Raw genomic sequence first — 12,148 nt, forward strand, 5'->3', positions numbered from 1 at the left:
CAATCCATCCATATTTTCTGCAGATGGAAAAGACCACTGTTAGTCCACTAGAACTTGGGCGGAGTGCTTAGGAATGGGTTCCTTATTTTTTGGTCTTCTGCAACACTTCCACCCCTGGTCATTCTGTATTTTCTGCAGATGGAAAAGGCCACCGTTAGTCCATTAGAACTTGGGCCGAGTGCTGCAGAATGGGTTCTTTTTTTTTGGTCTCAGCAACGCAGAGACATTCTCTTCTGGCACTTCTGGTCATTCGGATCATTCTGCAGATGGAAGCGTCCACTGTTAGTCCATTAGAACTTGGGCGGAGTGCTGAGGAATGGGGGGGGGTTGGGTCTCAGCAATACAGAGAAATTCTCTTTTGCAACACTGCCACCTCTGGTCATTAGGTACATTCTGCAGATGGAAACGTCCACTGTTAGTCCATTAGAACTTGGGCCGAGTGCTGAGGAATGGGTTCTTTTTTTTTTGTTGGTCTCAGCAACGCAGAGAAATTCTCTCCTGCAACACTGCCACCTCTGGTCAGTCTGTATTTTCTGCAGATGGAGAAGTCCACTGTTAGTCCATTAGAACTTGAATATTTTCAAACTAATGTAATGCAATAAAAAACAGGATTTCTAAGAGTTAGTAACTAGTTCTGTGCCAGATACTAATATTTTGAAAAACCACAGCTTACTCAAAATGTAAATCTCCGTTTTAATGTCCAACCTAGCATACAACTCTTAATCATATGCCTCAATTGCTACCACTCTCTACACAACTCTAGCAGCTATTTCAGGACACAGATAAAAGAATGCGATTGCCAGCCAAGTGACGGTGTCTCCTTCTCAGTGCAATTCTTTTAGGGTATGATACAATAATAGCAATTCGATTATCTGATGAGTTGAGGGAGGAAGGTGTACGCTACAATTAGTGGGAATAATAAAAACCATGAATAACAGAAAATCCTCATCTTAGTACATCCCTATCAGTTAAGCTATAGAGAAGTCGAGAACATTGTGATTAAACACACCTTCAAACAAATGGACAAGTCTCAAATAATGCCCTAGCTTCTTTCATCTAACCATCTATGTCTTCAGCTGGGTGACCTGTTTACCCCGCTACCCACTTCAATCCCATGAAAAGTGTATCCTAGCGCTTTCTAGGGAATGGATTGTCCCTCATGTCAGATGACATCCCACTCTAGCTTTATGATGTCAGGACACCACTTGACCCATCGCCCGCGGTGACGAGGACACACAGGAGGAGGGGACATCAGCAGTTATGCAGTATTATGCACTAGGTAACTATCAGTAATAATGAAAGCAAGGCACATACAGAGTGCAGGGAAACAGGTTAAACGAGTTTCACTCCATGAGAGAGTAACTGCCATCTTTATATGCCCTGAGGAGGATTGACGCTACTCACAAGTCAGAGCCGGTAGCGGGGGAAGGGCACCAACCCTAGGCATCTACTCTTGGAATATCAACAGCATAACCTCAAAAATGGACGACCCCGATTTCCAGCACTACATTTCCCTTTTTGATATAATAACGCTGCAAGAACCTTGGCTCATAGCCCCACAGCACATTAAGGGCTACACCTGCTTTGCCACACCAGCCGCAAGGACTAGTAGGTTCGGCCATCACTCAGGAGGTCTGGCCACCTATGCTTCCACTACAACAATATCTTCAGTAACCCTTATGGACTCATCTTCATCCACAACATTAACAGTTAAAATAAAACTAGTCTTTGAGAATAAAGAAGAGGTATGCATAATTAACTCATACGTCCACCCAAAAAATAAAGCGAAAGACTCATGCAAAATTACCAATCAACTGGCTGAGTACGTCACCCAGATGGAAAAGTAACTCTTCCTTCTGACAGGGGACCTAAATCAAGATCTACTTGGCTCATCAGAAGGAGAGGAGGCACTGGCTCTAAACAGAATCTATAATATAACACCGCAAAGTGCAATACCAAATAGGAAAAAACACCCCAATAGCTGCTTTCTTTACGACCTAGAACATCAAAACCTTCGGGCATTGAACGGAAGATTTTCGACAGACTCTCCTCCAGTAAAATCCTTTTACTCGATTACAACGAGCTCCATTCTGACTACACTTTCACTAGTCTTGCTCTATTTCCATACATTTCAGGGTTTAGAAAGGGAGACAAGGGTGAAAGCGACCACCGCCCCAGGAATGCCATATAATATCAAGGACGCCAACCTTAATCAGGCCAGACACAGCGCTGGGGCCGACCTACTCCCTGATTAAAAAAAGGATCAAATGTACGCCAGTGAATTCGACCTTTCAAGCCGAAGCTGCACTCCAAATTTTCAATATCCAAAAATCAACTGCTGCCGGGCATACTATTTACTGGGATCATTTTATGGCAACACTGCTAAAAAAACTTTCAGTTACTGTCACCCCAAAAGTCAATCCTCACAAAGAGTGCAGCAAGCACAATCTAAAGAAAGAACAGAGAGCACAACTAAAGAAACTTAAAAGATCAGTAAACCTGACACTACGGAAGCTGAGAATAGCCCCCAACAATATCAGCCTACGAGCAGAGCTGAAACATCAAAGGGCAGTGCTCAAACAAACAAAATGGAATGTCAAGAAAGATGTTGAAAACGAGGCTTGGGCAAAACTCCTATACGATATAAAGTCTAATAACAGTGCCCGCTTCTGGCAATCAGTAAATGGGATCATGCGCCCGCAGCATAAAGAATTAGGATCTCACATCAATGAAGAGATTTGGATCAAATACCTCTCCAGTCACTTCAATGACTACATAGAGCATGCAGGAGCGCAAAAGAGGACCAATAAGATCACAGAGACAAATTGCAAAACGCGTACGCTTGAGACATTGGGACAGGCCTCTCAAGGCATAATTACCAACTCCCAAGATAACTCGAGGATCCAGCAGACAGCCTTAATCAAAAAACAGATAGCCAAAGGCAGGAAAGAAGGCTCCCCGGGACCAAATGGCATCCCACCTGCCCTCTTTAAAGCAAAGAACATAGAGTGGGCGGACATCATGAAAATTCTATTCGCGGAAATCAGGCTACTAATCAGAATCCCAGAATCCTGGAGGGGGTCGACGATTGTTCCAATCTACAAAAAAGGAGACAAGACCGACCCAAACAACTACCGCTTAGTAGCCCTTCTTGATAACGAGGCGAAATATTTTGCCGGCACCATATAAGAGGAGATTGCACTTTGTGCTGAGTCAAACCTGATTATACCGCTGAACCAGACTGGCTTTCGGAAAAAGACTGGAACAGCAACAAACATCCTTGCCATTTCATTAATTATCAATGCAGCAAAAACCAAAAAGTTCATCAACTTCAGCGCGGCATTCGATAACATCGAGAGAGGCAGACTATGGGGGAAACTGGCATGATGGGGCCTACCGCAGTCGACCCTAAACATGTTGATGCTTCTTCACACTGACACCTGGGTGCAGGTGAAACTAGGAAGGGGCACCCATTGGTCCTCAAAAGTTTGAACCACCAAAGGACTTAAACAAGGGTGCGTGCTTGCGTCAATTTTGTTTAACCTCTTTATGGAGGATCTACCGAGACTACTCGATGCCTGCAACTCCCATTCACCGAGGATAGGAGGGAAAACTCTGAGCAATCTTCTGTATGCAGATGACGTTGTGCTACTCAGCCACACTTACATTGGTCTCCAACGTCTTCTGACTGAAATGCACAAACACGCTAAGGAAAACATCCTAAAAATAAACCTCAGCAAGACTCGCACAACGTCAATTAACACCAACAAAAAACAACAGAAGAACTGGTCTCTTGGTGGTTTAAAAATTGAGCCAGCCTGTGAGTACAAATACCTGGGAGTCATCTTTGACAGAGAAGGTGCTTTTGCGCAGCAGAAGCAGGAAATAAGAAGGAGAGGAGCACTGATTGCTTTGACGATGAAAAACCTAGCAACCCAATTGATGGGACCGACCCTGACCCCCTTCTTGAAAGTAATCCAGGTGAAGCTGCTTCCCTCGATCACCTATGGCAGCGAGGCTTTGCGGGGAAGAGACTCCAAAGACTTGGATAGCACACAGGTCAAAGCTTACAGAACAATGTTCTCGCTTCCGCTTTATACCTCCCCGGCTTAAATAAGACTGGAGTTCGGCCTGCAAAAGCAAGATCTAGCCAGGTACGGGGCATACATCATTTGCTGGCACAAACTTAGAACCGCCACTACAGATACATTAAACTCTCTGCTATGGCAGGACATACAAGGCAGGGATGCTTCCCAGGCAAGAACTTAATTGCAGGCAGCATTGGAAGCTACCAAACTCTCAGCGCTCTGGGACACACAACTTGGGCACAGCACTTTTAAAAAACTAGTCTGGAAAAATGTTAAATCACTCTCCTTACTGAAGGATAAGGCATTATTCTCCAAAAGATCGCATGCATGGATGACCCTCAATTCTTACAAATATCTAACACCACAAATATATTTTAACCAGGGTTACCCAAAAATGACAAAACTGAAGTTCTTAAAACACAGACTAGGGATTCTGCCAAGCACAGAGCACCTACCGCCATGGCTTAGGAAAGACTGAAATGAGGCTTGCATGCTATGCAACTCAAAGAATGGCGATATTCTCCACATTACCTGCTCATGTGAAGAACTACAACAAGCACGCCAACTGCTTCTTAAAGATCAATTTAAGCAAAAAGGGATCAGCACCAGAAGGCAAGCGGTGCTCGCCTGCCTGAACCCATTAAACACCAAAATAAACTGCAGATACGTGAAATTTCTCGCAACGGGCAAGCAAAGAATGCTAAAATCGGGGGACAATACCACAGATACAGGCCAATAAGCAGACAAACAATAGTACGAAAGGACAAATTCACTGCACATGTCCGTCCAGCACCAGAGGGTCACCCTTGCGGAAAGCAAAACGTTAGCGGTATAAATAGTACACGCACAAGCCAGGACGGGAACAATCTAACACGGGGATCAGAACTGCTCACCACTCTATGTAAAAGGTGTGCTTGGAGCAGCCATATTGAGCTATCTTTGGTGCACATAGTAATGTACTTCCAATCTTATGCTTTATTTTAATGGTTTTAAATAATGATGTCTTATGAATTATTTGTAACATGTATTGCACTGGTTTTAATTAACTATGCATAATAAACTTTTGCCTTTACCTTACCTTTACCATGAGAAAGTAACTCAATCGCCCTCACTTAAGGCAACTCAGTCCAGCCTTAAAGACAGTAATGTCCTCTGATGACATATTGTTAGCACATGCGTCTAAAGCAGGCTTTGACAGCCTTGGAGACAAAGTCTTTGGTAAAATACCATGATCACTGTAATACCATCCATATTGCTACAGTCTCGACAAATTAAAATTATGCCAAAGACCCCCCTAAAAAGGTACACAGGCCCTCAGATGCTATGAACTTATTTAATGACAAGCAAAAGTATTCAATGTGAGTTTGACTTGCCATGTAAATGGATAAAGGAAGGCCGAGTGCTGAGGAATAGGTTCTTTTTTTTGGGGGGTCTCAGCAACACAGAGAAATTCTCTTCTGCAACACTGGCACCTCCGGTCATTGGGTATATTCTGCAGATGGAAACGTCCACTGTTAGTCCATTAGAGCTTGGGCCGAGTGCTGAGGAATGGGTTCCTTTTTTTGGGTCTAAGCAACGCAGAGAAATTGTCTTCTGCAACACTTCCAACTCTGGTTATTCTGTATTTTCTGCAGATGGAAAAGGCCCCTGTTAGTCCATTTGAACTTGGGCGAGTGCTGCGGAATGGGTTCTTTTGTTTGGTCTTAGCAACGCAGAGAAATTCTCTTCTGCAAAACTGGCACCTCTGGTCATTCGGATCATTCTGCAGATGGAAGCGTCCACTGTTAGTCCATTAGAACTTGGGCAGAGTGCTGAGGAATGTTTTTATTTTGGGCCGCAGCAATACAGAGAAATTCTCTTTTGCAACACTGCAACCTCTGGTCTTTCAGTTTATTCTGCAGATGAAAACGTCCACTGTTAGTCCATTAGAACTTGGGCCGAGTGCTGAGGAATGGGTTCCTTTATTTTTGGTCTCAGCAACGCAGAGAAATTCTCTTCTGCAAAACTTCCACCTCTGCTCATCAAGTATTTTCTGCAGATGGAAAAGGTGACTGTCAGTCCATTAGAACTTGGGCAGAGTGCTGAGGAATAGGTTCTTTTTGTTTTTGGTTTCACAATGCAGAGAAATTCTCTTTTGCAACACTGCCACCTCTGGTCACTCTGTATTTTCTGCAGTTGGAAAAGTCCACTGTTAGTCCATTAGAACTAGAATATTTTCAAATTAAGGCAATGCAATAAAAAAACAGGTTTTCTAAGAGTTAGTAATCAGTACTGTGGAGATAGTAAGATTTTGAAAATCCACACTTAAAATGTAAATCTCCGTTTTAATGTTCAACCTAGCATACACCTCTTAATCCTATGCCTCAATTACTACCACTCTCTACACAACTCTAGCAGCTATATCAGGACGCAGATTAAAGGATGCGATTGCTAGCCAAGTGACGGTGTCCCCTTCACAGTGCAATACTTTTAGGGTATGATACATCAATAGCAATTAGATTATCTGATGAGTTGAGGGAGGAAGGTTTACGCTACAGTTGATGGGAATAATAAAAACCATGAATAACAGACAATCCTAATCTTAGTACATCCCTATTAGTTAAGCTATAGAGAAGTCGAGAATATTGTGATTAAAGCACAAGTTACTTACCTTCAGTAACGATATATCTGTAAGAAACAGTAGTTAGTGTTAGATTCCTTACATTAGAATATCCCCAGGCGTCAGACTGGATCCGGAAAGTTTTGCGTAGCAGTACCCCTGCGCGTCGGTAGGCGTCGTCTGTGGCTCCGCGTCCGTCATCTGCGTCATTGGTGCCAGGATGACGTCGTCGGAGTACTTAGACGCCGCCCTCGCGCGCTGACGTCAATTCTTATACACAGCTTTTCCGCGCCAGAAACGTAGAGCCATGATAAAAACCAACACTGGTGCCATGAAACTAGTGCCCTCAAAGGGAATAACTTAACCCTAGATATCGGTTCGCAGAACGGGGAGGATGGGTGGGGCGGTAAGGAGTCTAACACTAACTACTGTTTCTTACAGATATATCGTTACCGAAGGTAAGTAACTTGTGCATCTGAAAGAAACAGGTTAGTGTTAGATTCCTTACCTTAGAATAGATACCGCAGCAATACCAACCCCGGTGGTGGGTCTGCGAACCAATGATCACACCAGAAAGTCCTGGAGAACAGAACGGCCGAAAAAGTAATCTCTCCGGACTTGGCTGTCCAGGCAGTAGTGTCTAGCGAACGTGTGCAGCGAGGCCCACGTAGCTGCCGGACAGATGTCCTGCAAGGGGACTCCCCGACCCAGGGCAGTCATGGCCTGAGTGGAATGGGCATCAGGCCCCACAGGAGGCTCCTTTTTAGCCAGTGAATAACAAGCCTTTATGCACAAAACGACCCATCGAGAAATGGTCCGTTTGTGCACCGCCCACCCTTCTCAGCGCCCACGTAACCAACAAAAAGCTGGTCATCCACCCGGAACTGGTGAGTGGCAGAAAGAAGGTGGACAAGGTGATGGACTGCCCGATGTGGAAGGCCGTGACTACTTTGGGCAGGAAAGAGGGACGTGTTCTCAAGACAACTTTGTCTGCAAGGACAGAAAGGAAAGGAGGCTCAGAAGATAGAGTCTGGAGCTCACTCACCCTTCTGGCAGAGGTGATGGCAATCAGGAATGCAGTCTTAAGAGTAAGAAGACGGAGAGGACAATTGTGAAGTGGCTCAAAGGGAGCGCACATCAGATAAGTCAGAACAAGATTCAAGTCCCACTGAGGCATCACGAAAGGGACAGGAGGAAACATGTGAGTGATGCCCTTCAAGAATCTATTTACAACAGAAGACTTGGAAAAAAGAAGGCTGATCAGGAAGCCTTAAGAAGGCTGAAATGGCAGAGAGGTAGCCTTTGACAGTACCCAGAGCAGAGCCCTGCTGGGCAAGAGAAAGAAGAAAGAGGAGAACCTCTGAAAGGGGGCAGAGAGTGGATCCACGGCCTTTGCTCTGCACCATGCCACAAATTTGTCCCACCTGCAGGCGTATACAGTTTTTGTGGATGGACGCCTGGCTGCCAGAATGACATCACAGATTTCAGGAGGCAAGTCAAATGGCCTCAACTGTCGCCGCTCAATCTCCACGCATGGAGGTGGAGGCTGGACAGGTTCGGGTGGAGGACCTTCCCCTGCTGCTGCGACAGAAGGTCCTCCTGAAGAGGCAGATGAATCGGGGGATCGACTGACATGCTGAGTAGCTGGGCAGAAGTGGTATAGGCGGAAAGGCGTACAATAGTTTACAGGTCCACTTGCGACGAAAAGCGTCTCTGAACGAGTGCCGCCTTGGAAATTCCAAGGCGCAGAACTGATGACATTGCGCGCTCTCTCCTGTGGCGAATAGATCTAACCAAGGCTCTCCCCATCACTGAAAGAGGCCTTGCACCACGTCCGAGCTCAGATGCCATTTGTGATCCATCATGCACCGGCGGCTGAGTTCGTCTGCTCGTCGTCTGCGGCTCCGCGTCCGTCGTCGGCGTCAGGATGACATCGTCGGAGTACTTAGACGCCGCCCTTGCGTGCTGACGTCAGTTATTCTTTTTCCGCGCCAGCAAATGCAGATCTAGAAAAAGCAGTACACCTTAGTCACTTTTTGAGTAACTTTTTTCGATCTCTTTGATCCTGTTTCGAGTCGTAAGACTATCGGTGCCTGTAGGGATGCCCGCGTTCAAGCCCTGTGCCGATTGAAACCGACCCCCATTGCCGGTGCCTGTATTGCCTTGGGGTCTACCATGAATACAAGGCGTGCCCCGACTGCCGGGCCTTGACGTCGAAGGCTAGGCGGCAGCGGTCACGTAAGCGCCTTGAGCTCTGGCAGTCGGCCCCGTGCAGTCGGCCCACCTCTGCCAGAAGGGTGAGTGAGCTCCAGGCTCTATCTTCTGAGCCTCCTTTCCTTTCTGTCCATGCGGACAAAGTTGTCTTGAGAACACGTCCCTCTTTCCTGCCCAAAGTAGTCACAGCTTTCCACATCAGGCAGTCCATCACCTTGCCCACCTTCTTTCCGCCTCCGCATCCCTCAAAAGAGGAAGAGAGGCTCCACCGTCTGGACCTAAAACGTGCAATGTTATTCTATCTGGACTGCACCAGCTCTTTGTTAGTTACGTGGGCGATAAGAAGGGACAGGTGGTGCACAAACGGACCATTTCTCGATGGGTGGTTTTGTGCATAAAGGCTTGTTATTAGCTGGCTAAAAAGGAGCCTCCGGTGGGGCTGCATGCCCATTCCACTCGGGCCATGGCGGCTACTACTGCCCTGGGTCGGGGAGTCCTCTTGCCGGACATCTGTCAGGCAGCTACGTGGGCCTCGCTGCACACATTCGCTAGACACTACTGCCTGGACAGCCAAGTCCGGAGAGATGGCTTTTTCGGCCGTTCTGTTCTCCAGGACTTTCTGGTGTGATCATTGGTTCGCACACCCACCACCGGGGTTGGTATTGATGGATGTATCTATTCTACGGTAAGGAATCTAACACTTACCGGTTTCTTTCAGATGCACAAGTTACTCACCTTCGGTAACGATATATCTGTAAGAAACAGTAGTTAGTGTTAGATTCCTTACCGCCCCACCCATCCTCCCCGTTCTGCGAACTGAAATCTAGGGTTAAGGTATTCCCTTTGAGGGCCCTAGTTTCATGGCACCAGTGTTGGTTTTTATCATGGCTCTGCGTTTCTGGTGCGGAAAAGCTGTGTATAAGAACTGACGTCCGCGCGTGAGGGCGGCGTCTAAGTACTCCGACAATGTCATCCCGGTGTCAACGACGCCGACGACGGACGCGTAGCCACAGACAACGCCTACTGATGCGCAGGGGTACTGCTACGCAAAACTTTCCGGATCCAGTCTGACACCTGGGGATATTCTATGGTAAGGAATCTAATACTAACTACTGTTTCTTACCGAAGCTAAGTAACTTGTGCTTTAATCTCGACTTCTCCATAGCTTAACTGATAGGGATGTACTAAGATGAGGATTGTCTGTTATTCATGTTTTTTATTATTCCCACTAACTGTAGTGTAAACCTTACTCCCTCAACTCATCAGATACTCTAATTGCTATTGGTGTATCATACCCTAAAAGAATTGCACTGAGAAGGGGACACCGTCACTTGGCTGGCAATCGCATTCTTTTATCTGCATCCTGATATAGTTGCTAGAGTTGTGTAGAGAATTGTAGCAATTGAGGCATATAATTAAGAGTTGTATGCTAGGTTGAACATTAAAATGGAGATTTACATGTTGAGTAAGCTGTGGATTTTCAAAATATTACTATCTCCACAGTACTGATTACTAACTCTTAGAAAACCTGTGTTTTATTGCATTGCATTAGTTTGAAAATGTTCTAGTTCTAATGGACTAACAATGGAATTTACCAACTGCAGAAAATACAGACTGACCAGAGGTGGCAGTGTTGCAGAAGAGAATTTCTCTGCGTTGATGAGACCCCCCAAAAAAAGGAACCCATTCCTCAGCACTCAGCCAAAGTTCTAATGAACTAACAGTGGTCTTTTCCATCAGCAGAAAATATGGAATGACCAGAGGTGGAAGTGTTGCAGAAGAGAATTTCTCTGCGTTGCTGAGACCAAAAAAAAGGAACCCATTCCTCAGCACTACGCCAAAGTTCTAATGGACTAACAGTGGACGTTTCCATCTGCAGAATATACCGAAAGACCAGAGGTGGCAGTGTTGCAAAAGAGAATTTCTATGTATTGCTGCAACCCAAAAAAAACGCTGATTCCTCAGCACTCTGCCCAAGTTCTAATGGACTAACAGTGGACGCTTCCATCTGCAGAATGATCTGAATGATCAGAGGTGCCAGTGTTGCAGAAGAGAATTTCTCTGCGTTGCTGAGAACAAAAAAAAAGGAACCCATTCCTCCACACACGGCCCAAGTTCTAATGGACTAACAGTGGTCATTTCCATCTTCAAAAAATATAGAATGACCAGAGGTGGAAGTGTTGCAGAAGAGAATTTGTCTGCGTTGATGAGACCAAAAAAAAAAGGAACCCATTCTTCAGCACTACGCCCAAGTTCTAATGGACTAACAGTGGACGTTTCCTTCTGCAGAGTATACGGAATGACCAGAGGTGACAGTGTTGCAAAAGAGAATTTCTCTGTGTTGCTGCGACCCCCCAAAAAAACCCATTCCTCAGTACTCTGCCAAAGTTCTAATGGACTAACAGTGGACGCTTGCATCTGCAGAATGTTCCGAATGACACCAGAGGTGCAGTGATGCAGCAGAGAATTTCTCTGCGTTGCTGAGACCAACAAAAAAAACCATTCCTCAGCACTCGGCCCAAGTTCTAATGGACTAACAGTGGACGTTTCCATCTGCAGAATATACCTAATGACCCGAAGTGCCAGTGTTGCAGCAGAGAATTTCTCTGTGTTGCTGGGACCAAAAACAAAAACAAAAAAAACCCATTCCTCAGCACTCAGCCCAAGTTCTAATGGACTAACAGTGGTCATTTCCATCTGCAGAAAATATAGAATGACCAGAGGTGGAAGTGTTGCAGAAGAGAATTTGTCTGCGTTTCTGAGACCAAAAAAAGGAACCCATTCTTCAGCACTACGCCCAAGTTCTAATGGACTAACAGTGGACGTTTCCATCTACAGAATATACCTAATGACCGGAGGTGCCAGTGTTGCAGAAGAGAATTTCTCTGTATTGCTGCGACCCAAAAAAACCCCTGATTCCTCAGCACTCTGCCCAAGTTCTAATGGACTAACAGTGGACGCTTCCATCTGCAGATTGACCCGAATAACCAGAGGTGCCAGTGTTGCAGAAGAGAATTTATCTGCATTGCTGAGACCAAAAAAAAGTAACCCATTCCTCCGCACTCGGCCCAAGTTCTAATGGACTAACAGTGGTCATTTCCATCTGCAGAAAATATAGAATGACCAGAGGTGGAAGTGTTGCAGTAGAGAATTTGTCTGCATTTCTGAGACCAAAAAAAGGAACCCATTCTTCAGCACTACGCCCAAGTTCTAATGGACTAACAGTGGACGTTTCCTTCTGCAGAGT

This window comes from Lissotriton helveticus, chromosome 12 (genome assembly GCF_964261635.1).
Source record: "Lissotriton helveticus chromosome 12, aLisHel1.1, whole genome shotgun sequence".
Classification (NCBI taxonomy): Eukaryota; Metazoa; Chordata; class Amphibia; order Caudata; family Salamandridae; genus Lissotriton; species Lissotriton helveticus.